The sequence below is a fragment of the Protopterus annectens genome, chromosome 6.part0 (genome assembly GCF_019279795.1).
Source record: "Protopterus annectens isolate FY-2018-M chromosome 6.part0, PAN1.0, whole genome shotgun sequence".
NCBI lineage: Eukaryota > Metazoa > Chordata > Ceratodontiformes > Protopteridae > Protopterus > Protopterus annectens.
The window spans coordinates 1,056,483,390-1,056,509,762 of record NC_056737.1 but is presented as its reverse complement, the minus strand read 5'-3'; the positions used below and the strand labels follow the sequence as shown (position 1 = coordinate 1,056,509,762).

Below are 26,373 nucleotides of genomic sequence, written 5' to 3'. Positions count from 1 at the left end.
GAGTCCTTTGAGTACCCCAAGTTCCACAGGGAAAAAGTATATCCTAGTGGGTAGTGGATTATGCTACACGATACCCTGAGGCAGTGGCTTTATCCTCCATTGAGGCAGAGAAGGTGGCAAATGCATTGTTAGAGATTTTCAGGGTAGGTTTCCCAAAAGAAATACTGACCGAGGTGCCAATTTCATGTCAGACATGCTGGCTTGTCTGTAGAAGTCCTGTGGGGTGAAGCACATAAAGACCACCCTCTACCATCCTCAGACTAATGGTCTTGTTGAGAGGTTAAACTCTACAATCAAGTCCATGCTATGGGCATTTGCAGATCAGTTTAAGACAGAGTGGGACAAATATTTGCCCCATCTGTTGTTTGCTTACAGAGAGGCTCCCCAGGAATCCACAGGTTTTTCACCCTTTGAGTTGCTGTATGGGCATAGGGTGAGGAGACCTCTAGATTTAATTTGAGATGAGTGGGAAGGTGAGTGTGAGTGTCACAAGGAGTCTGTTGTGGCAGATGTTCTAACCTTCAGGACAAGGCTCAGGGAACTCATGGGCTTGGCCCAGGAGAACCTGGCAGAAGCCCAACAACAGAAAAAGGTGTGGTATGACAGGAATGCCCGAGCTAGAGAGTATGGTGTGGGGCAGCAGGTAATAGTTCTCATTCCTGTCAGACACTACAAGCTGCAAGCAGCTTGGGGGGGACCCTACAAAGTGGTAAGAAAGGTAAGTGATGTTAACTACATGGTGGAACTGCTAGGCAGAAGGCAGGAGCACAAATTGTACCATGTTAACATGATGAAACCTTACCATGATAGGGAGGCCCTTGTGATAAGCAGTTGCAGTGGATTGCAGGAGGAGTCTGAGGGAGATCTGGGGACTGATCTTCTCAGTGCGGCTCAGGCTGACACCTCGGTGGAAGGGGTAGCAATGTCCCAGCAGCTGTCTCCTACCCAGGTTCGAGAAATCCAAGCAGTGTTGCAGGAATTTTGGGGACATGTTCACTGGGAAACCAGGGAGCACCCACCTGGTACAGCACCAGGTGGGTACAGGACCCCAAACGCCTATTAGACAGGCCCCTTATAGGGTGCCTGAGAGAGTCAGACAAGACTTTGAGGGAGGAGGTACAGGAGATGTTGGAACTAGAGGTGATTCAAGAGTCCAACAGTCCCTGGGCCTCACCAGTGGTGTTGGTACCAAAGAAGGATGACAGCACCAGGTTCTGTGTGGATTACAGGAAATTAAATAGTCACACAGAGTCAGATGCTTACCCCATGCCTAGGACAGATGAGGCCCTAGAGCATCTGGGTGGGGCTAAGTATCTTACAACCATTGATCTTACCAAGAATTACTGGCAGGTGCCCTTGACTACCAGTGCTAGAGAGAATTCTGCCTTTTTGACTCCTTTTGGCTTGTACGAGTTCACAAAGATGCCCTTTGGGATGAAGAATGCCACAGTGACTTTCCAGAGACTGGTGGGTAATATCCTAGCAGGAGCAGGAAGGTTTGCCCTTGCTTACCTAGATGATATTGCCATCTACAGCCATTCCTGGCCAGAGCATCTTCAGCTTGTCAGTGAGGTGCTGGGCAGACTACAGAGGGCAGGGTTGACCATTAAGCCGAGCAAATGTCAGGTGGGTATGACAGAGGTCTCCTACCTAGGACATAGAGTGGGGAGTGGTAAGATAAGGCCAAAACCTGCCAAAGTGGAAGCTATTCAGGCATTGCCTGCACCTGTTACCAAAAAGCAGGTGAGGGCATTCTTAGCGACAGCAGGGTATTACAGAAAGTTCGTCCCCAGTTATAGTACCGTAGCTGCTCCCCTCACAGACCTGACAAGGAAGAACAGGCCAGATAAGGTAGTGTGGACCCCAGCATATGAGCAGGCATTTCAGAAGCTTAAAGAAGCTTTGGGAGGACCCCCTGTGTTAGCCAGTCCAGATTACAGCAAAGAATTTGTTGTACAGGTGGATGCTTCGATCCTTGGGGTGGGGGCTGTACTTAGCCAGATTTCTTCAGAAGGGGAAGAGCACCCAGTGGTTTATCTCAGTCATAGGCTCCAACCCAGGGAGGAATGCTATGCAGCTGTAGAAAAGGAATGTCTAGCTATAGTGTGGGCATTGCAGAAACTTCAGCCTTTTCTGTATGGAAGAAAATTCACTGTAGTGACAGATTACAACCCTCTAACATGGTTAAACAGCCAGTCAGCAAAATGCCAAGTTGCTAAGATGGAGCCTGGGGTTGCAGTCATATGATATGTCAGTGCAGCACCACAGTGGGAGTAGTAATGCCAATGCAGATGAGCTCTCAAGACAGGGAATGGGGTGAGGTATCCTCCGATAGACCTAACCGTCTCAAGCGGCGTTTTTCAAAGGTCACTTAGCTTGAGTTCTCCAGGGGGGAAGAGATGTGAAGATAGGGGAAAGATGGGCGAAGGCTGCCAGCCTAGTCAAATAGAATTTGATACATAATTCTATCATTTGTATGTGTAAATGTAAAGTACAGTACCTCACAAGGCTTCATGCAAGAGGAAGCACATGGACTCCACTGGGGAGTCCTTGACCGAAGATATGGACTTTGAAGACTGGTAAGGGTCCCCACGTTCACTCTTTGAGGTGTCCTTTGGTGACATCCTCAAGATCCTTAGAGGGGTGACTGGAAGTCCTCTAATCCTTCCTCAGAGGAATCCATAATCCTGCAGGCCTTTTGTGCTCGGCCCCCTACCTCCTGGGTTATCCTGCCAGCCGATGAGCTTGTCCAACTCATTGTCCAGCGCGCATGGAAGGCTCCTGACACCCTGGAAGCTATACCATGGAGGCCTGATAAGATCTTATCTCCCCCAGCTGAGCATCCCCATTGGTCCAAGAGGTCTTCCAATAGATGCCATGGGAAACTTGGCAGAAGACAGCCAAAATGTCCATCCGCCCAACAAGGAGTCCCGAGCGATACTCGGACTAGGGAAGCATGTCTTTGCTTCATCATCCTTCGCCGTAAGGTCTTTGAACTATTTGGCACACTTTACGAGGCTCCAGAGGGTTCTTATCAACCAACTTTCTGAAACCTTGGCAGGAGCTGTTTCTGATGAGATCCGTGACAACGTAGCTTCTGAGATAGCCAACCTAGAGTCCATATCCAATTCTTCCATGCGTCTTATTTCTCACGCAACGGAACAAGCAGCTAGAGTGGTAGGCGCAGGTATAGTCACCAAATGACATGCCTGGATGCTCCTTTGTGGACCCCTTTAAGGCTTCCTTCATGAACACCCCCATCGAGGCCGCTTCTTTGTTTGGCCCTAAAGTTAAAGATACACTGGCAAGGTGCAAACAAGATTGCAAGTCCCTATCTGCTATTGGTGTCAGACACTCCACTCCTCAACGATTCCACTCCAGAAATCAGAGGAGCGGGAAGATATGTGGCACAGGAAATTACAGGGCTCTTTCCGTGACACACATGCAGAATTCTTCCCTAGAGGCAGAGGGGGAGACTCCAATGGAAGATGGCCCTTTCGGGGCAGAGGAGGTCCACGAAACTGGGGTTCCAGATATTTTTTTCTCTGGCCAACCCTATCAGCACTCCTAAAGCATTGCCCAATTGCTCACCTCTGGAAGCGGTTAGGGGTAATTTTTCCTTGTACCCCATTGCCTGGCGAAACATAACCACCGACTCTTGGGTACAACGGATAATATCCAGAGGCTATTACAGCCCCTTCCATCTTTGTCCAACCTCATCCAAAGAATTACCCAACGTTCCACCTAGTCAAAGGGAAGCAGCAGCACACGAAATCCAAAAGCTGCAACAAAAAGTCATCCAAACGGTCCCCCCCAGACGAGATGTGATCTGGTTTTTACTCAAGGTTCTTTTTAGTGCCAAAAAAGACAGGGGACTGAAGACCAATTCTGGATCTCAGCCCACTGAACAAATTTGCAAAAATGAGAAGTTCTGGAAGGTCACGGTTCAGTCTGTCCTTCCTCTTCTGGAAGAAGATGATTGGATGTGCTCTGTAGATCTGCAAGATGTGAATTACCATATAAAAATGGACAAATGCTCAAGAAGATACCTCCAATTCCGCATAGGAGCCAGTCACTACCAATTTTGAGCACTGCCCTTCGGTCTCTCTACAGCTCCAGTGTTTTCACCAAATGCATGGCAGTGGTCATCGCTCACTTGCGACTTCAGGGATTACAGGTGTTTCCATATCTAGACGACTGGCTCCTCACCGCCCCCACCAAGTGTCTACTGGAAGAAGCCCTACACTACACTCTCCTCACTGCACAACGCCTGGGAATCGCTATAAACTGGGAGAAGTCCAGCACGACCCCAGCACAGTCTTTAGAATTCATTGGGGTACTGTTGGACACGAGAAATTGCACAGCATCTCTCCCGGACCACAGACTTCAACGAATAAGGTAACAGGTTCAGCCTCTGCTCTGTCACCACAAATCTTCCGCTCGATCCATACTCCAACTCTTGGGGTCAATGGCAGCCTCGATCACCATTGTCCCTCTAGCCAGATTCCACATGAGACTCCTTCAACGGTTACTTCTCACTCAGTGGTACCCTCTACAGCATCCGTTGTCCTTTCAGAGAGGTGCAACTCAAAGATGCAAGATTTACTCTGGTGGACATCTCGAAATCCCCAACAATGGTCTCTCCCCTTCCGCCCCCATCAGCCGAAAGCCACAGTGACCACGGATGCCTCCCTGATGGGGTGAGGGAGCTATGTCAGGGGAAACTTGGTCCGAGGCACCTGGTCGAAGATAGAGGCCCTTTTGCATATCGGTGTCCTGGAACTGAGGGTGGTGGTGCTACTAGCATTGCAAGCATTCCATTCCATCCTTCCATCAGGGACTATTGCAATCCAATCAGACAACATGTCAGTGGTCTGGTACATCAACAAGCAAGGGGACACTAGATCTTATCCATTATGCCGAGAGGCCTTGAGAATATGGCAGTGGGTGATAGCTTCCAACCGCTTTCTAATTGCAGTGCACATTCCTGGGAGCTCCAACGTGATAGTGGACAAGTTGAGCAGGTGCATTCTACAACCTCATGAGTGGTCCCTCAACCCTATGATAGTGGCAAAAATCTTCAACTGCTGGGGCCAGCCTTTCTGCGACCTATTCGCCTACCCAACCAACTACAAGTGCAGCAACTATTTTACCCTGATCCTCCCCTTGGGAACAGGCACCGAGAGATGCTCTAGTCCACGCTTGGCCCTCGGGTCTACTTTATGCTTATCCTCCTCTCCCCCTCATCTTCCAATTTCTGAAGAAAGCACAGCAGGTGAAAAGCAAAGTGTTCCTCATTTCCCCATATTGGCCTCGACAAGTCTGGTTCCCCTTCCTCTGGCCTCCCCTGCTAGATCAACCGTGGATCCTCAATCTATCCCCAACATTGATCTCCCATCCGCAGGGTCTGACTCACCCCAGTCTAACAACCCTGAAACTGACAGCTTGGTTTCTCCACTTCTAATGATTGCTAGTCAGGAAAACCTCTCGTCCCCAGTGTGCAGTATTCTTATTGCAGCATAAATCGTCCACCAGACTAATCTATCTCAATAAATGGAAAAGGTTTTCTCTATGGGCAGCGAATAAACAATTAGACCCCTTGTCCACCCCAGTTTCAGTGGTTTTGGATTACTTATCGCATCTTTTCCACTCTGGGGTGTTTGCCTCTACTATTCGTGTGCATTTAGCTGCCATTTCAAATTTCCACATTGGTTTTCAGGATTCTTTGCTCATGTCACATAGACTCTGTAAACTTTCTTGAAGGGGGTTCTTCACCTAAAACCTCCCTTTAGCGAACCAGTACAACCTTGGGATTTGGCCTTGGTCCTGCAAGCCCTAACAGGTTCCCCCTTTGAACCTGCGTCTTCATGTGATTTAAAGTATCGCTCGTGGCAAACTTTGTTTCTGATTGCAATCACATTGCCAGACACTTGTCAGAACTTCAAGCCTTATGCATCAAACATCCCTATTTTATCTTCCATAAGGATAGGGTATCACTGAGAACTAACTTTTCCTTTTTACCAAAAGTGGTGTCAGAGCGGTCTATCAACCAGTCTATTGGCCTTCTAGTATTTTTTTCTAACCATTCTAACAAGGGAGGGTGTTGCCTGCACTCCCTGGATGTTCGTAGGCAAATACAATTTTATCTGGACAGAACAAAATCTACCCGTAAATCAGACCAACTATTTCTGTTTTTTTCTTGACCAAGACTAGGTCATCCTGTCTCAAAAGTTACATTGACTTTGTGGTTGAGAAATTGTATTACCTTCATCTACAACAAGAACAGCATCACCTTGCCTCACAGAGTGAAAGCACATTCTACAAGGTCTATGGCAACTTCAGCAGCTTTCCATGCTAAAGCTTCCCTCAGTGATATTTGCTCAGCTGCGACTTGGGCCAAACCTCATACCTTTATTCTTCATTACAAATTGGATTTGGCCTCCAGAGGTAGAGCTACTTTTGGCTCCATGGTGCTCAGGAATGCCCTTCCATGAGGGCCACCCAGGGATATAGGTAGCTGGAGACTATGTCCCATCAGTAAGGAATGAACGAAGATTAGCAACATCAGATAAAGAAGTTATGTCTTACCATAATGTTCCATCTGTGTTGTTGATCTTCATTCATTACTCCCCACCCTCCGTTCCCCTCCGGAGGTTCCTGGTTGATCTCCTATACTCCTTTATTGTAGGTCTGTTATGACCAGAGGTAGACTCTACTTTTGTCTATCAACTTGCAAACTCGATCTGAAGTAACGGAGCAGAGCATTCTGGGTAGGACCTTGGCTCGAGAGTTTTTTGCTGATGCGAGCTTGATATATGGCCGTCTCTGTTCCGAGGACGGAACTGATAACCCATCAGTAATGAATGAATGAAGATCAACAACACAGATGGAACATTATGGTAAGACATAACTTCTTTTTTCTTGAACATATATCATTCTAGTTGTGATTAGAGACCTGATCATAATCCTCAAAATATTAAGCACACCAATCCAGCTGGACCATGAAGCGTTCTTGAGTAAACTAACTGAATACAGTTTCAGTTAAGTATAGTACTCTTACTGTACATACACATTGAAAATGTAAGATAAGTTCTATGTTTTTCTTCATATCTGTTCATTAACTGGCACCTGATAACTCCACTGTCTGTATTAACATTCTTCATTAGATCATTGTTTTGCAGTATCTCCAGATTTTTAGGTTATCTCGCCAAATAATCTGGATTTTTGGCCAGAGTACCAAAGCCATAACCTTCCAAAGAGCCATACATCTGATGTATGACCTAAGTGTGTGGGAGTAAGGGCGCATAAACTATGCATGAGCGTACAATCTCATACCATGTCATTCCCAGTCCGAACGCAGGTTTCCCACACGTCAGTCTATTCTACAAATGGTCATTGCTATCTTTGGCCTTCACTGGTTCATATATGTGCTCCATTGGAGAGCCTTTTTTATCAATTGTTTTTTTTTTTTTTAATTTTGCTATTTACAGTTCTGTTAGATGTCATCTATGAGGGGAAAGCACGATTGTGTAGGCAGATTCTATACAAGAATCTCCACTCTCAGTACCTTTTCTGTTTATGTGCAGAGCAGAATTATAAAAATTGCTGTATTTGCCAGTCCTTCATACCTAAAACCTTACATTTGCTCCTTTCATCTCTGAACACTTACTTGGAGAACTAACTCCTAAGCTAAGATGACAGATCCTTCCGACCCTGATTTCCCACCTATCACAAAAAAGAAGTTCAAGAGGCCTAGGTCTGATGTTATGACTGCCCAGTTAGACTCAGATGTACCTGCTGAGATTTTGGAAATGAGGTGTGCCTTGTGATTTCTCAGACTCCTGCTACTGTGACCCTGCCAGAGGCTGGTATGGCATCTGATTCATGCACTTCTGAAATGACTCATCTTACAGAAGCTGGTGGCAAGGGAGAACCATGCCTAATCCTATAAGTAGAACCTAAGGATATTCAGCAGATATTAGTAAGAGAAGAAATATTTGGGTTATTGATTGAGGTATGTCAGGGATCGGAGCCACAGTGTCTTGTTAAAGCAGACATCATTCCAGAGAAGAAAAAGCATTGAACCAAAATGCTTCCTCCCTTCAGATGTCCCAGGAAAAGGATTGTATGGATTTTTCCCAAAGCCCATTTAAGGTTGTTTTGCCTCTCAGGCTGCAATCTTTTCTTCCTTCTGCCCCTACTCCCATTAGCTCCTTATAAGAGACATCTAGAATCCTTCCTTCTCAGAGGATGAGGAGGCAGCATTTGATTCTTATGAACATTTCTTGGCCTACTGTTCCTAGATTCACTCCCCAGACCAGGTGGCCTCTGATGGTGAGGACTCTTTATCCCCCAATTCTCCTGTAGAAGAAGCTCCTTTTGGAGAAACCATTTCTAACATGATGAATTAATTTGAATGGGGAGTCCAGGCAAGTTTCTGATGTACAGAAAGGTACTATTACTTGTTATAGGTGGGCACCCCTCTTCCTGTCCTAGTCTCTCCTGTCCTGACAGTCTTTCTGGATACCTCTACCTCCACTGCTCCTGATTTTCAGCCACCAGCACCTAAAAGGCCTGATAGATTTTATTAAGTGCCTGAAGATCTAAAGTGTACAAGAATTCTCTTGCAGACCCATCTGCTTTTTCCATTTCTTTGGATAAGCTCTCAAAACTCCTACCTGCTGCTAATGCTCTCCCCTCTGATAAAGATATCAGGGCAAAATAGATTTATAAAAAAGGTATACAGCTCTTCCACTTTGGCTTTTAGAGTCCTGAACTATCAGACTGAAATTACTAAATATTTGATGTCTGTTTTGGGTAGAATAAATAAAACTTTGTCATCTATGTAAGGGCCAAGCATTAAGCAACAGGCCATGTATATGGCTGCTCAGACCTGTAATAGAACCCGTTGCACACCAGCACATGAGAAGAAAGTTTTATTCCTGACTATTTCTTGTACCAAGAAATGAAGGAGAATGGAGACCTATACTGGATTTGTCCCTTCTCAACGACTTCCTCCAGATTACCTAATTAAAAATGTTGCCGCTTTTGCCCTTCATCCTTCCACGGTCTTTTTCTGGTCTGTTTTGGTCTGAAGGATGCCTCCTTCCATATATCAGTACACCTTTCTTTCAGGAGATTTCTGAGATTTTCAGCCTGTTAGTCACACTTTAAATTCTCTGCTTTGCCCTTTGTGAACACCCTAGAAGCTGCAGAAAGTACAAAGTGTCTGGCATGGTAACCATTTGAAATGTTGAGACCCACTAGTGTGAATCCCGAAACATTAAGACTGAATGGCTAAAAGGTCAGGCTTGTATATATACTAAGTGCAAGATGCCATTTTTTGAACTAATCCCTTTTCTCCGAGGTATGGCAATCTTGGAATTGGTATATACAAGTTCCAGGAGGGGTGTGGAGCGGAGAGCTTGGTCCCCCTTCAAGAAGTTTATTTAAGAAGGAGAGCAGTTTTACAGATTCTCTGTTCTCCTGTGTTTTTTCTTGGGGGGGGGGGGCTGTTCGGCAGTCAGCATTTCAACTCCCACTATTTCAGTAGGGAGCTATCTGACACCAGTCGTACCCTTTTTCAGGACGCAGGGTATTCAGATATTCCCAGATCTAGATGACTTGTTAATACAGGCACCTTCTCAGCAGATTCTTTTACTTTATCTCAGTTTCAGTATTTCCCTCCTCCAGAGTCTGGAGTTCACAATCAGCTTAAAGAATTGAGTCCATGCAAGTGGTATATCTAACGGTCTGTGAATTGTGTCCTGCTTAGTTTGTGGGAAAGACTAGTAGGAAATTTAAAAATGTGAATGTACGTGCAATTTTTTTGGATATTAAAAACAGAAAAACTTCGAATGCAGTGTACAGACAAGTTCAACAGTTTGTGAATAACCACTTTAAGTTTTTCGTTGTTGATAAAGTCATAAAAGATGCCGGGAGTTGTTGTGTAGATTGTGTAGATTAGCATTTAAGCAAGCGAGAATTAGAATGGCAGCTTAGATTGGATGCCACTAGTCCATCCAGGGTTGAATGATTCTGTGTTCATAAATTCTGTTTTTAAAGTTAAAGTTGTTTTATCGCTTAACTTATAGTGAATGTTAGTTAATTGAATGTTTTAGTGGAGTAGCATTTTTACTGGTTATTTGACATGTGATAGACATTTTTAAGTATTTAAATGTTTTAAATGCATTAATTGTTCTGATGAAGTTCCTATAACGGGAATGAAAGTGCTCAGCTGTGGCTAATAGAGTTTGTTGCAGTATTTCTGATGTCATTTTCAATGCTACAGTTTTGGTTTGTGATAATTGACCATTGATCCTGCACAGTTATGTGATACATGCATTCTGCCAGAAAATTAAGCAGAATGAATCTGTGCATTCTGTGTCACCTGTTATACACCAGCATGTTTCTGGAAACGAGAAAGAATAGAAAAAAGTGGGAATATTTAGCTAGTGTTTCCTGTGTCACTGAAAAGATTTTGTTTTTGTCATTGCTAGGCAAAGGTCAGTGGCTTGGATATTTTACCCAAGCAAATGTAGGGGAAAAACATTTTGTTCTTGTTGTCATTTGGCTGTTTTTGTATTGTTTACCTAAAATTCATAAGAATCTTTTTAGCCCTCCTGGTAGACCCATTATCTCCAATAGGGGTACTTTTTTATAATGTAGGTAAAGCTATTTGTAGCATTCTTAATAAAGCTGCTAAGTTGCCATCTTATGTTACGGAAACTACTCATTTGCTACAGAAGTTGTCTAGTTTGAGATGGGAAGATAATATGTATTGGTTAACTGTTGATGTGGTAAGTTTATATACCAACATAGACCATAAGTTTAGTGTTGGTGCTATTATTTGTCACTTGGATGATATACCTTTTACTTTGAATTTGGTTGAATTGATTGAATTTTGTCTTCATAATAATTTCTTAAAATTTGATGGGCACAGCTATGGGAGCTTCCTTTGCCCCATCTTATACCTGTTTGATTGTTTTTTTTTTTTTTTTTTTAAGAAAGAATATATGTGTTCTTTTTTTATTCTTTTACATATATATATATATATATATATATATATATATATATATATATATATACACATACATATATATATATATATATATATATATATATATATATATTTATTTACTTATTTTTGGTTTATCGATGACTTGATTTTTATTTGTAAAGGTTATTCTATGAAAAACTTTGGATTTCAGTGGTCATTTTAAAAATTGGTTTGGATTTTGCTTTTGATAGAACATTTTCTGTTATTAATTATTTAGATGTTACTTTGATTATTCCTGGTGATTTTTTTTTTTGAATACCAAAATTTATAGAAAGCCTAATAGTTCTTTAGATTTCTTATTTGGATCTAGTTTTTCATCCAAATCACCTTATGTTTTCTCTTCCCAAAGGTGAATTTCTTAGGATCATGAGGTTATGTTCTAATAGCATTGACTTTTTATATGAATCCCAACAATTGATTAATATGTTTGTTGAGAGGGGTTATGATAGAGATGAAAATTTTTTTTCAACTTATTTACAAACCTCTAACATGCCTAGAAATAAGCTGTTACATACAGAAGTGGAAAATAATTTTAATCAAATAACATTTGTAATAATAATTTGAGACAAACAGATTGTGTTTTGCAGTATAATGTGTTGTCTGATGAGATAGTGGCTATTCTAAAAAGGAATTGGAACATTTTCATAATGGGTTCTGCTTTGTAATTCTGAAAAGGAATTGGAACATGTTCATGATGGATTCTACTTTGCAAAAAAAATTGTGTAAAACTTTTATGTCTTTTTATAGGGGCAAGAAGGATATAGGTGACTATTTTAGAGATGTTCAGTTAAGTCATACTATTGAGAATGTCTAATGTTTTATGTCACAGCGGTACCGCCCCCCCCTGTGGCAAGTGTAGTATTTGTCTTTTGGTTTGTAAAGGATTTGATAAAATCAATAATGCGTGTTTTGATATAAAAGGTGAATTTAATTGTAATAATGATGTAGTTTATGCTATTGAGTGCCTCTGTCATTTATTTTATATTGGTGAGACTAAGAGAAGTTTCTCTACTAGAATCAAGGAACATGTCAAAAATATTTGCAGTAATGTTAAGGAGAATCATTTGGCAGGTCATTATAATGAATTTCATAAGGACTTTTTTTTTAATTTAATGGTTGTTGTTTTGGAACATGTAGGACTTAGAGTTGTGAATGCAGTATAAGAAAAGTGTTTTTATACTGAAATGTAATACTTTGGATTCCTCATGGGCTGAATCAAGTAACTGGAAGTTTTTTTTTAATTATTTTTATTAATTTGAATAATTCTGTGTTTTTTTTAATTGATTGTGTTATTTAAAGTGTGATTACTTATGAATTGTATCCTCCTTATAGAAGGTTTAGAGAGCTGAGGAGCTAGGGCATAAACATGTCAGTGTAGATTATCGTTTTTCTATTTTTTCTTGTACTTTTTTCGTTTTATTATTACCTTTATCTCTTAGTTTGCAGGTTATCCTGACTTCCAATAATTCCACAGTCAGTTCACGTCTGTAGCATTTCTGCAAATCTTGTTTTTGAAAATGCAACTTTATTAAAACAAGTATTCTTTCTTCTTTATTGGAAAAACATTACTGTTCAAGCTATTTTAATTACTTTGCTGTTTACATAGATGTTTCTTTAGCTGATAAGTTTAAATTAACAGCAGGGAGCTAAACATAGCTCAGGTTGGCCATACATTTCTAGCTGGTTTAAACAGGATCTCTCAGCTATCTGAATCTTACTTTTTAAAGCTTTTTTTTTTCCCATCATGACCTTGTGGAGGACTTGGGCTATGGCTCACAGTCAGGTGGTCATGTAGTTCTTTGGAGGGATTATGAAAGATGTTCTTCATCTCACATTGCTGCAGTCCTTACACTTGGGTAGTCCGCTGTCCTCGGTCGGCCCGAATATCAAAGCATTAGGCTGACGTCGGTCATGGCGCTTAAGACTGACATCAGGACGTCAGGGTACAAATGCGCATGACCGACGTCATATCCTCAGTCTTTTTTGCCGCATGGTCCGATGCAGAAGCAGCGTTGCAAGTGCCGTTCGGCGTTCTGAAATTTTCAATTGGAGTTTCAGACCGAGTCAAAGTTGGCTAAGTACCCCGTTGGGGAATATTTTAGTTTTTTCTTGCCTCAGTGGTTTACCGGATGTCAGAAAAAGTGAATAACTGTATTTCTTGTGGGAAGCAGATACCGCATAGAGATTATCATACTTTGTGTATTCCTTGTTTGGGGCCTGAGCACGACGTTGTTGGGTGTCGCTTTTGTGCTAGGTTTAATAAGCGCACTATTAAGCGGAGGTTAGATTGTGCCAGGTTGGTCTTCGGGAAGCGGTGCAATTACAATATGCCGTCGGATGCTCCGACGCCCGCTTCTTCGAAGAAGCGCAAAGACAAAGCAGCTAAACCCAGGCAAGAAGAGTCGTCCGTACCGGACGCCGGTTCTTTGGAGGCGTCGGTGGAAGTTCCACCGGAGGCTTCTCTGGAGTCCCAGGGGGAGACTTTGATTTTGCAGGATGTGGCCTCTCAGGAGGCAGGTCAGGCTGAAGGGGCTTCTCAGGTTACTGTACTCCCCTCCCTTCCTAGGGTGGTTAGGCCCTCTCCTTCTGTTTCCAAGGCTTCTCCCAGAGGCAGGCCAGGTTTAGCTTCTGTTGGTGTCACTCCTAGTTCTTCAGGATCTGTGCCCAAGAAGCACATGCTCAAAATGGCAGAAGATTTAATTACTTTGATTAGAGGCTCTTTGCCCCCTCCTGATAAGAGGCCTAGGGTGGAACCAGAGTTGGGGAGTTTTGAGCAGGTTTCGGATGTTTCAGAGTCTTCGGCTGAAGACTTGCAGGAGTATTCTCCTTATTCTGATTCTGATGTGGATGATTCTACTCCTTCTGCTTCTCCTCCAGAGGATTTTTCTTTTTCAGAGACTCTTCATTCTATGAGGGAACATTTTAAGTGGGAAGGTCAGGACTTCTCTGATTCCAGGAAAAGGCTTAGGGAATTTTTGCTTTTACCCCAGCATAGGCCTTTGGCTATTCCTCCTGTTCTGGATGTTGTGGAAGATGTGTTTGCGGAGGCTTCACTTAATCCTGATTCTTTGCCTCCTGCTCCTGTTAAGCCGGATAGGTATTACAGGGTGCCTGAAGCTCATAAATATCTGTATAAGAGTCCTAGGGCTGACCCAGAAACAGTTAGTCAGGGACCTAAGGGTGTCAAGGCCTCTGTGCTGAGAAATCCGGTTCCTCCAGATAAAGAGGCCAGAGCTTTAGATAGATGGGGAAAGAAAGTCTATACTTCTTCCACCTTAGCTATGAGGGCTTTGAATTGCCAGTTTCACATGTTGAAATATCAAAACTATCTTCTTTCTCAATTGAAGTCTAAGGTAGATGCTCTGGCGGAAGGCATTGAGTGTAAAGAATTGCAAGATTTGGTACATGTTTCTGAACAGGTGGGTAAGCATTCTTTGCAATGTGGATTTGATGCTGTACAGGCCTCGTCTAGGGTGGCTGCCACTGGGTCAGTTCTTCGCAGGCACGCCTGGCTGAGGGATCAGAATTTATCTGACCATGTTAAAACAAGGATTTTAGATGCTCCTTTACAGTCTGATGTATTGTTTGGTTCTCCTGTGGAGGCAGTTTTAAAGAAAATGGAGGACAAGGCTAAGTCTATGCAGACTGTTAAAGATGTTTTGCAAGTTCAGCCACCGAAGTTTAGTAGGAATTGGCCTGCTAAGGGGTGGACGTACCCTTCTTATAATTCACAGTCTAGGGGAAGATCTAGACGTGGTAGGGGTAGAGCTCAGGGCTCTTTCAGACCTAGAACAGGGAGTTCACCTGCACAGTCTTCGGGTGAGGGCAGGGGCCAGTCCTTTCGTAAACAGGCCCAATGACCTACCTTTTCAGCTGCCAGAGCCTTCTTGTCTGGCAGCACCTTTGGGAGGAAGGTTGGCACTCTTCAAAGAAAATTGGAATTTGATTACCCAGGACAAATGGGTATTGGATATTATACACCAAGGTTACAGGTTTTATTTCCATACATTGCCTCCTTTCAAGGGCATGCCAGACATTCCTCCTCAGCAAAGAATAGAGGCTCAAAAACAAATTTCTCTGCTGCTGCAAATAGGGGCCATACAGCCGGTCCCTCTGCCAGAAGTAGGCCTGGGATTTTATTCACGCCTGTTCCTAGTACCAAAGAAGGGGAACACGTGGAGACCAATTTTGGATTTGTCTATCCTCAACACTTATCTGGACATTCCCAAGTTCAAAATGTTGACGTTACAACAGCTTTTACCTCTGCTGGGCAAAGATCACTGGATGGTGACTCTGGATCTCAAGGAAGCTTACCTTCATGTTCCTATCAGGCTAAGTTGCAGGAAGTATCTGCGTTTTCGAGCTGGGACTTCTCATTATCAGTTCTCTGCATTGCCCTTTGGCTTATCTACTGCCCAGAGTGTTCACAAAGGTTCTGGCTCCAGTGATAGCTTTCTTCAGGCTAAAAGGAATACAGATTTATCCTTATTTGGACGATTGCCTGATTCTGGCCAAAGGAAGGGACGAGCTTCTTCATCATTTACAATATGTGATAGCAGTGCTAAGATGCCTGGGGTATTCTGTGATCGATTTAAAGTCCAGTCTAGTACCCTCTCAGGACATGTGCTTTCTGGGTGTGAGACTGAATACAGCATTCCAGATGGCCATTTGACCCCGGACAAACAAAAGAATCTTTCACTTTACTTCCATCAATTGTCTCATCTGTCCAGGCTGACTGCAAGGACAGTCCTTCAAGCCTTGGGGTTCATGGCATCTTGTATTCTGGTGCTTCCCAATGCCAAACTACATATGAGGAAGCTACAATGGTATCTCAAAATGTATGGACTCAGCACTGCCAAGATATGGACACTGTCATTCAGATAATACCTTGCATTCAAAAGGAATTTTTGTGGTGGGCTCAGGAATGTCACCTAAACAAGGGACTCTCTGTGACCCGGCCAGAGGCGAGTCAGATTCTAACGACAGATGCCTCAGACAAAGCTTGGGGAGCTCATCTAAATGGAAAGTGGATACAAGACACGTGGCCTGCCAGACTACAACATCTACATATCAACTTGAAGGAGATGTTAGCAGTCCAATTTGCATTAATAGCTTTCAAGGATTTACTTCTTCCAGGGCAGGTGTTGGTTCTAACAGACAACACAACTGTCATGTGGTACATCAACAAGCAAGGGGGAACACATTCTTATCCTCTATGCAGGCAAGCAATGATTTTGTGGGAGACTGCTCTCAGTTTACAACTCAATCTTCAGGCAAGGTTTCTGCCGGGAGCACAGAACTCCTTAGCAGATGTGTTGAGCAGACGAATTATGGATCCCCACGAGTGGAAATTGGATCCTCATGTATTTCATAAATTGGCAGTGTCATGGGGAACTCCAGACATAGATCTGTTCGCTTCTCCACTAAACCACCAGCTGCCAAAGTTTTGCATGAAAGGTTTCATCCCACAGCTTGGAAAGTGGATGCTCTTTCTTTCAATTGGAGCAATCTTCATGTGTATGCCTTTCCACCTCTGCCTCTCCTCCCAAAGGTACTCCTAAAGGTCAGACAGGACAAGCCAAAGATGATTCTAATAGCTCCAGATTGGCCTCGACAGCACTGGTACCCATTACTGAGAAGTCTGGTTGGGAGCCTCCATGGCCTTTGCCTTCGATTCCACACCTGCTGTCTCAAGAGAACAGTCATTTACTCAATGTCAAACTTCACTCTCTTCACCTAACAGCCTGGCATATTCTGCTTTAAACCCTGGAGGGTCTCAGCTTCCGCAGCAAGTTTTGAATGTTATTTTGGAGGCCAGAAGGCCTAGTACAAGGAAAGTATACGCAGATAAATGGAAGAGATTTTTATTTTGGAGTGCAGCAAAGGAATTTGATGTTGCTAAGCCTAATTTAAGTGTGGCTCTTCAATATCTTGCTGAGTTACTGGACAAAGGGTTGTCCTTCTCTTCTATTAAGATTCATGCTGCAGCAATTTCTGCTCACTATGACTGTGATCCACCTTTGTTTTCTCATCCTTTGTTTAAGCAATTCCTTAGAGGGGCAAAGAATATAAGACCCCCACGTAGAGCTCCTACTCCTGCTTGGGATCTCAATTTTGTGTTGGAGAAACTCACTCTACAACCTTTTGAGCCTGCAGCTACTGCTGAGTTGAAATATTTATCATGGAAGACTGCTTTTTCGTTGGCCATTACCTCTGCGAAGGGTTTCTGAATTACAGGCCCTTATGGCAGTTGAGCCTTTCCTAATTTTCCATAAGGATAGGGTATCTTTACGTACTAATCCTTCCTTTATGCCTAAGGTGGTTTCTAGTGTGGCTTTAAACCAAACTATTCATTTGCCTACTTTTATGCAAACCCCCAAAATAAAGGGGAAAAGATTTTGCACACCTTGGATATACACAGGCAGTTGCGATATTATTTGAGCAGAACTAAAGGGTTCAGGCAGTCTCAGCAGTTGTTTGTTTCTTTTGCTTTGGGTTCTCAGGGCAAGCCTGTGTCAAAACAAACTATTTCTAAGTGGATTGGGTTTTGTATTGCTTTATGTTATTCCCATCATGGTAAGGAAGTTCCAGCTGGGATTAGGCCTCATTCCACTAGAGCTACTGCCACATCTACAGCTTTTTTAAGGGGGGTGGCAACTAAAGATATTTTGGAGGCAGCTACTTGGAGATCAGTGCATACTTTCTCTAAGCATTACCACCTTCCACTTTACTCTAAATCTAGGGCTGGGTTTGCCACTGCTGTTTTACAGGGCATTTTGGCAGCTCCTACTACTTTATAGTTTTGCCATCCTCCCTTACCTCTGCTTTGGGATTCTACCCAAGTGTAAGGACTGCAGCAATGTGAGATGAAGAACATAGTACAGTTTTGTACCTGCCATAAATGTAGATGTTCGAAGATCCACATTGCTGCATTCCAATTTACCCTCCCTCCTTCCCCTCTGTTGTTAGAGGCGGTTGTGTGGTTTGGGTTGTAAATATTGTGCATATTGTATATATATTGTTCATATGATTAATGCAAGGGTGGTTGGTTGTTTTTTGCTGTCTTTTGGTTTTGACCTTTCTGTTTAGGGTCTTCTGACATCTGGGGCAAGAAAAGACTGAGGATATGACGTTGGTCATGCGCATTTGTACCCTGACGTCCTGATGTCAGTCTTAAGCGCCATGACCGACGTCAGCCTAATGCTTTGATATTCGGGCCGACCGAGGACAGCGGACTACCCAAGTGTAAGGACTGCAGCAATGTGGATCTTCGAACATCTACATTTATGGTAGGTACAAAACTGTACTTTTGCCCTACTTTAAAGTCCCCTTGTATTCCTTGAGATGGGAGTTTCATGATTGACGAGCTTGCCTTTCCATAGTTCAAGTATACCTGTTTTTTGCTTCTGATGTTCATCCCATGGGAGCTTTGCTTGCTGATCATCAACCCTGATTTCATGATCTCAGAACTACTGACCCTTATGTTTTTATAGTGAGCATGTTTGCCCTTTCACAAAGTTAGGGTGTCCTTCATGATTAATCCATCATTTTTGACAAAAGTATTGCCAGGATCTCCTTAAACCAAGTCATCTTCCTTTCTGTTTTCATTTCACAGGCTGATTTTTTTTTTTTTGGGGGGGGGTAGCCATCATACCTTGGATGTGCACTACTAGCTTAAGTTTACTTGAATAGAGTGTTTGCATTCAGGAAGGCAGAGCAGCTGTTCTTTGCAACCTCAGGGGGTGGGGGGGGGGTTGTTAGGTGCTAAGCAAATCCTAATCAAGCGAATTGCTGCCTGGGTTGTATTTTGCCACAAGTCGTCTTGCAAGCTATTCGATAATGTTGTTGTCAAAGGCCTCTCGACCACTGGCACAGCTGCTTCCAGTGATTTATTTCAAGAATGTCTCCAGTATGGATATTTGTGCTATGGCCACTTGGTTGTCAGTTTACAGCTTCGCCATGCAGTATTGTTTTGATTTGTACCTCCTGGAGTTCTGCTTATTTTGTCATTTGGATGCATTTACAGGAGTCACACTTCTGATCTTTTTCCTTTCTCTGACTCCAACTTCCTGGAAGGTTTAATTGTACTGTTTGGGATTCTACCCAACAGTTACTCACTACCAGTCTATCCTGAGTTCTGCTATAATGGATATTCACCATATTGGTTGGTCACGAGGCAAAGTTCTACAGTTTGGGGGGGCTTATTATCTTACTGCTGTCTCCTTTGTGTGGCTGGGACTTCCTGAGTGGTAGGTGGAGCTTCTTGTTAATTCTAACAAGTATATATTAATACAGCATTGCATGGTGGTACTTTTTGTTTCCTGCCTTACTGCTTGCATTTGCTTAATGCATGTTGTCAGACTGAGGGACATAAGGGCTAAGCACAGTTTTGTTCTGCTGCAGGATGCCATACCATATACTGGGAGGATTTGCACATGCCACCTGTCATGGGAACAAAAAAGAAAAAAAAAAAAACTAATCTGAGGATTGCAAAAGAGGAAATCCTGGCAGTTACCCACTATAGATATCATATCATGAAAGAGCTGATTTGGTAAGTGCATGTCCATTATCCTCTGAAACAGTATGAAGATTTTAGCCATTGGGATATGAAGAAACAAAATACCTACAGTCCCTACTTCTGGAATCCTGTTTGATGTTCTTCGTCTTCCATTGCTGCAGTCCTAACAATTGGGTATAGTCCGCATCCAGTCGGCCCGAATACCAGAGTATAAGGCTGACGTCGGTCATGGCGCATTAGACTGACGACAGTACGTCAGGGTACTAATGCGCATGACCCGCCTATCCTCAGTCTTTTTTGCGTGGTCCGATGCAGAAGCAGTTTTGCGAGTGCAGGTTGGCGTTCTGAGATATTTCCGAAACCGGAGTTTCAGACCGAATCAGAGTTGGCTAAGTACCCGTTGGGGAACATTTTGGTTTTTCTTGCCTCAGTATTTAACGGATGTCAGAAAAAGTGAATAACTGTATTTCTTGTGGGAAACAGATACCGCATAAGGATTTCCATACTTTGTGTATACCTTGTTTAGGGCCTGAGCACGACGTTGTTGGTTGCCGCTCTTGTGCTAGGTTTAACAAACGCACTATTAAGAGGAGGTTAGACTGTGCCAGGTTAGTGTTTGGGAAACGTTGTAATTATAAAATGCCGCCGGATGCTCCAAGAAGCGCAAGGACAAAGCAGCAAAGCCTAGGGTTGAAGAACCGCAGTCCCGGACGCCGGTTCTTTAGGAGGCTCAGTGGAGCCAGAGGTTTTGCCAGGAGTTTCTATGGAGTCTCCGGCAGAAACTTTACTGTTACAGGATGTCCCATCTCAGGAGGCAGGCCAGGCTGAAGGGGCTTCTCAGGTGCCTATTCTTCCCTCTTTTCCCACAGTAGTTAGAGCCTCTCCTTCTGTTGCTAAAGCTTCTTTAGAGGTAGGCCAATTTCAGCTTCAGTGGGGCTTCTCCTAGCTTTTCGGGTTCTGTACCTAAGAAACATATGCTTAAAATGGCAGAAGATTTGATTACTATGATTAGAGGTTCTATGGGCCCTCCTGCTAAGAGGCCTAGGGTGGAGCCGAGTTTGCCAGTTTTGAACAAGGTTCAGAGGCTTCTGAGTCCTCTGCGGATGATTTACAGGAGTATCCTCCTTATTCTGATTCTGATGTGGATGATGCCACTCCTTGCTTCTCCTCCTGAGGATTTTTCATTTTCAGAGACTCTGCATTCCATGAGGGAGCACTTTAAATGGGAAGGCCAGGATTACTCTGATTCCAGGAAGAGGCTTAGGGAATTCTTGTTTTACCCCAGCATAGGCCCTTAGCTATACCTCCTGTGTTGACTGTGGTGGAAGATGTTTTGCAGAGGCTTCCCTGAACCCTGATTCTTTGCCTCCTGCTCCTGTTAAACCTGATAGGTACTATAGGGTGCCCAAGCTCATAAGTATTTGTTTAAGAGTCCTAGAGCGACCCAGAAACTGTTTCTCAGGGGCCTAAAGGTGTTAAAGCCTCTGTGGTTAGAAATCCTGTTCCCACTGACAAGGAGGCTAGGGCTTTGGATAGGTGGGGTAAGAAACTGTATACTTCTTCCACTCTAGCCATGAGAGCATTGAATTGTCAGTTCCACATGCTGAAATATCAAAATTATCTCCTTTCTCAATTGAAGTCTAAGGTGGATGCTTTGGCGGAAGGTATTGAGTGTAAAGAGTTGCTGGATTTGGTTTATGTGTCTGAACAAGTGGGCAAGCATTCTTTGCAATGTGGCTTTGATGCTGTGCAGGCCTCCTCGAGGGTGGCTGCCACTAGTTCTGTTCTTCGCAGGCATGCCTGGTTAAGGGATCAGAATTTGGCTGAGCATGTTAAGACAAGGATTTTGGATGCACCTTTACAGTCTGATGTGTTGTTTGGTTCGCCTGTGGAAGCAGTTTTAAAGAAAATGGAGGACAAAGCTAAATCTATGCAAACTGTTAAGGATTTTTTGCAGGTACAGCCACGGAAGTTTAGTAGAAATTGGCCTGCTAAGGGGTGGACTTATCCTGCTTATGACTCCCAGTCTAGGGGTAGGTCTAGACGTGGTAGGGGCAGGGCTCAAGGTTCTTTTAGGTCTAGAACAGGGAGTTCTCCTGCTCAGACTTCTGGTGAGGGCAGGGGTCAGTCCTTTCGTAAGCAGACCCAATGACCTGCCTTTTCAGCTGCCAGTAGATTCTCGCCTGGCAGCTCCTTTGGGAGGACGACTGTCTCTTTTCAAAGAAAATTGGGATTTAATTACTCAAGACAGATGGGTGTTGGACATTATTCACCACGGTTACAGGTTTTATTTCCATACAATGCCCCCTTTCAAAGGCATGCCAGACGCTCCTCCTCCACAAAGAAAAGTGGCTCACAAGCAAGTTTCTCAGTTGCTCAAAATGGGGCCATTCAGCCAGTCCCTGTATCAGAAAGGGGCCTAGGATTTTATTCCATGTGCCTAGTACCAAAGAAGGGGAACACGTGGAGACCAATTTTGGATTTATCTCTCCTCAACACTTATCTGGACATTCCCAAGTTCAAGATGTTGACGTTACAACAGCTTTTACCTCTACTGGGCAAAGATCACTGGATGGTAACTTTAGATCTCAAGGAAGCTTACCTTCATGTGCCTATCAGGCTAAGTTGCAGGAAGTATCTGCGGTTTCGAGCTGGAGATTCTCATTATCAGTTCTCTGCATTGCCCTTTGGCTTATCTACTGCCCAGAGTATTCACCAAGGTTCTGGCTCCAGTGATAGCTTACTTCAGGCTACAAGGAATTCAACTCTATCCTTACTTAGACGACTGCCTGATTCTGGCTCAAGAAAAGGAAGACCTTCTACAGCATCTGGAATATGTTATAGCAGTGCTAAGATGCCTAGGGTATTCTGTGAACGAAATAAAGTCCAGTCTAGTACCCTCTCAAGACATGTGCTTTCTGGGTGTGAGACTGAATACAGCAGCCCAGATGGCCTTTTTAACCCCGGACAAACAATTGAGTCTATCACTTTACTTCCATCAACTATCTCATCAGTCCGTGCTGACTGCAGGGACAGTCCTTCAAGCATTAGGGTTCATGGCATCTTGTATTCTGGTGCTTCCCAATGCCAAACTGCATATGAGGAAGTTACAATGGTATCTCAAATATGTATGGACACAGCACTGCCAGGATTTAGACACTGTCATTCCCATAATACCTTGCCTTCAAAGGAATTTTGTGGTGGGCTCAGGAATGTCACCTAAACAAGGGACTCTCTGTGACCCGGCCAGAGGCGAGTCAGATTTTAACGACAGATGCCTCGGACATTGCTTGGGGAGCTCATCTAAATGGAAAGTGGATACAAGACAAGTGGCCTGCCAGACTACAGCATCTACATATCAACATGAAGGAGATGTTAGCAGTCCAGTTCGCTTTACTGGCTTTCAAGGAGTTACTTCTTCCAGGACAGGTGTTGATTCTAACAGACAACACAACTGTCATGTGGTACATCAACAAGCAAGGGGAACACATTCTTATCCTCTATGCAGGCAAGCAATGATTTTATGGGAGATTGCGCTAAGCTTGCAACTAACTCTTCAGGCAAGGTTTCTGCCAGGAGCACAGAACTCCTTAGCAGATGTGTTAAGCAGACAAATCATGGATCCCCACGAGTGGAAACTGGATCTTCATGTATTTCAGACATTGACAGTGTCATGGGGAACTCCAGACATAGATCTGTTCGCTTCTCCACTAAACCACCAGCTGCCACAGTATTGCACAAAGGGGTTTCATCACACAGCTTGGAAAGTGGATGCTCTGTCTTTCAGTTGGGAAAATCTTCATGTGTATGCCTTTCCACCTCTGCCTCTTCTTCCAAAGGTACTATTAAAGGTCAGACAAGACAGGCCAAGGATGATTTTGATAGCTCCAGATTGGCCTCGGCAACACTGGTACCCACTACTACGGAGTCTGGTAAAGAAGCCTCCATGGCCTTTACCTCTGATTCCTCATCTGTTATCTCAAGAGGACGGTCATCTGCTCAATGTCAAGCTTCACTCTCTTCATCTAACAGCCTGGCATATTCTGTGTTGAAACACAGCAGGTCTCAACTTCCTCAACAAGTTTTAAATGTGATTATGGAAGCTAGACGACCTAGTACAAGGAGAGTGTACGCAGCAAAATGGAAGAGATTTTTATTTTGGAGTGCAGCAAGGAATTTGGAGGTTTCTGAGCCTAATTTGAGTGTGGCTCTTCAATATCTTACCGAGTTATTGGACAAAGGGTTGTCCTTCTCTTCTATTAAGATTCATGCTGCAGCAATTTCAGCTCACTATGATTGTGACCCACCTTTGTTTTCACATCCTTTGTTCAAGCAGTTTCTTAGAGGGGCAAAGAATGTAAGACCCCACGAGAGCTCCTACTCCTGCTTGGGATCTCAATTTTGTGTTGGAAAACTTACTCTACAACCTTTGAGCCTCGGCTACTGCTGAATTGAAATATTTGTCATGGAAGACTGCTTTTTGTTGGCTATTACTTCTGCAAGAAGGGTGTCTGAGTTGCAGGCCCTTATGGCAGTCGAGCCCTTTTGATTTTCCATAAGGATAGGGTATCATTACTAATCCTTCCTTTATGCCTAAGGTGGTTTCTAGTGTGGCTTTAAACCAGACTATTCATTTGCCTACTTTTTATGCAGACCCCCAAAATAAAGGGGAAAAGATTTTGCATACTTTAGACGTACACAGGCAATTGCTATTACTTAAGCAGGACTAAGGATTTTAGACAGTCTCAGCAGTTGTTTGTTTCTTTTGCTTTGAGTTCGCAGGGCAAGCCTGTGTCAAAACAAACTATTTCTAGGTGGATTGGCTTTTGCATTGCATTTTGTTATTCCCATCATGGCAAGGAGGTTCCAGCTGGGATTAGGCCTCATTCCACTAGGGCTACTGCCACTTCAACAGCATTTCTACGGGGTGGCAACTAAGGATATTTTGGAAGCAGCTACTTGGAGTTCAGTGCATACTTTCTCTAAGCATTATCACCTTCCTATCTACTCTAAGTCTAGGGCTGGTTTTGCCACAGCTGTTTTGCAAGGCATGTTGTCAGCTCCTGCTTCTTTATGATTTGCCAGCCTCCCTTACCTCTGCTTTGGGCTTCTACCCAATTGTTAGGACTGCAGCAATGGAAGGCGAAGAACATAGTACAGTTTTGTACCTACCATAAATGTAGATGTTCGAGGATTCCATTGCCTCCCTCCTTCCCTCTGTGTTTAGGGGTGGTAGTGTAGGTGAGTTTACCTGCTTATATTTTTGTATATATTGTTCATGTTTTGGTGCAGGTATTTTGGGCCTTGTCTTTTTAGGGTCTTCTGACATCTGGGGCAAGAAAAGACTGAGGATAGGGTCATGCGCATTAGTACCCTGACGCGTCAGTCTAATGCGCCATGACCGACGTCAGCCTTATACTCTGGTATTCGGGCCGACTGGATGCGGACTATACCCAATTGTTAGGACTGCAGCAATGGAATCCTCGAACATCTACATTTATGGTAGGTACAAAACTGTACTTTTTACACGCTAATTTATTTAGGCTACCACTTGTGTTCCAAGAGTTCTGACTAGTGTTGAACCATATTAGCACGTGCCTACACAGGCATACGCATACAGTGTGATTAAGTTGCTACCAGGTAATCCATTTTTACAAGCTAGTGCTGTAACTTGTAGTAGTAAGCTTTTAATAAGTGTGTAAATGTACTGAACATGCTTTATTATCCAGTGTTAGCAGTGGCTATAAGCCGTAAATAAAACTAAGGGTTGTCTATTCTTTGGTACTGATAAAAGTGTTGGTTAGTCAATGAATGACAATTCTTACCTTTTGGATAGTATAGCCAGGTGAGCCTTTGTATGCAGTGACTCTCAGGTAGCATGAATTTCAGATTTTCTACATATGTTATGTTGTGAATCAAATCATATTTATTTAAATTTGTAACAGTAAAGTTAAACCTGAAATACTAATCAGCAAAACATACAGACAAACGCTGTCTAAAAGTAGAAATAAAAGAAAAGTGAGATCTCTCTTGCAGTGCAGTTTGTTCTTTGGTGCTCCTTCATTACAGTATACTGGTGAAATGGGATGCGTTATCTTTTTTCCCCACTGATGATTCTTGTCTTTGGACTACCTTGTGAAGTTGCTGTATGAGCAGTAAGGCTTTTTGTGGTGCAACCTTTTCCATTTTTGTTTATATGTAGGCAGTGATGGTAAGGATTGAAATTATCAGAAAAAAAGTAGCATTAACTGATAAAAAATCTGGGTTAGTTTTGGAGAAGCAGAGTTATTCCTTGAAAAAGAGAAAATAAGATATTAAATGATTTTAGGTACTTTTGTATCCTCTACCTGTAGCTAGAGTGACTTGACAGATATTGTGTGTGTGTGTTTGTGAGATATGACTGCAAACTGAATTCCTTAGAAGTACATTGTGGAAGTGAATGTTTTGCCTCCTAAATTCCAAATTTTAAGAAAGCTGAATGCACACTGTATAATGCATGGGTCCATTTAGTCTCCGTGGTTATGCCGCCAGGACATATTTTGTAGTCTTGTGATAGTCGCAAAACTAGGGAAACAGGCTGTTAGTGATGAATTCTGAGGCTGATAGGACCATTTATGGAGTCATTGAGAACAGCCATTGCTTTCCTGATGGGCAACGCTGTATTTGTACAGTGTCATGCTGCATAGGATTTAGTAGATGCTAACTGACGACCGAGTTCCCAGCTCTAGGCCCACTTTTAGGTACTTTTATAAATGTACTAAATAAAGCCTCCAAAGAAGCCACTTTCGCCCACTTT

At 43.3% G+C, this 26,373-nt stretch overlaps 1 protein-coding gene across 1 annotated transcript in view; it reads left to right on the top strand.

Moving 5' to 3' along the window:
* Positions 1–26,373, top strand: part of ZFYVE1 (zinc finger FYVE-type containing 1) — a 568,277-nt gene that overhangs the window by 502,692 nt on the left and 39,212 nt on the right. The gene's annotated exons all lie outside the window — the stretch shown is intronic.